We start from the raw sequence: 568 nt of genomic DNA on the forward strand, positions 1-568 counted from the left end.
AAATGCAGCAAACAAAAAAGAAAACACCCCCGAATGAAATGCAGCAAACAAAAATGCAGCACCCCCGAATGAAATGCAGCAAACAAAAAAGAAAACACCCCCGAATTAGAAAACACCCCCGAATGAAATGCAGCAAACAAAAAGTGTTGAAAACGGAAGTGCTCCAGACCACTAGGGGGAGTCTAACAAAAAATAGCTGTGTCCGAATTCAGGCTCTGCATCCTTTAAAGCGGGTGTTCAGAAAAGCAGCAATGGCGACAAAATAATTTTTGCTGTATTACACTTAAAATTACACAAAATTATTTTTTACAATGTTTTTAGGCGAGAATGTAGATGTATAGATCTGAAATATCTGCTCGGTTCATTAATAAATCACCTACTTCCAATATTGCTCCGACGTTTTCGGAGATGTCTTCTCCCGCTGCATTAACAGCCAGCTTCACTCGCAAGCTGTCAGCTGGCCGGGCGCTCCATGTAGATATTAATAAAGTATTTAATTTATTCCTGAGCAAATGGGTTTGACTTATTAAAGTTAAGCCTTCAAACATAGTTTATTTAACTGTAATGT

This window comes from Poecilia latipinna, unplaced genomic scaffold (genome assembly GCF_001443285.1).
Source record: "Poecilia latipinna isolate Pla-1442-1.1 unplaced genomic scaffold, P_latipinna-1.0 Scaffold3484, whole genome shotgun sequence".
Classification (NCBI taxonomy): Eukaryota; Metazoa; Chordata; class Actinopteri; order Cyprinodontiformes; family Poeciliidae; genus Poecilia; species Poecilia latipinna.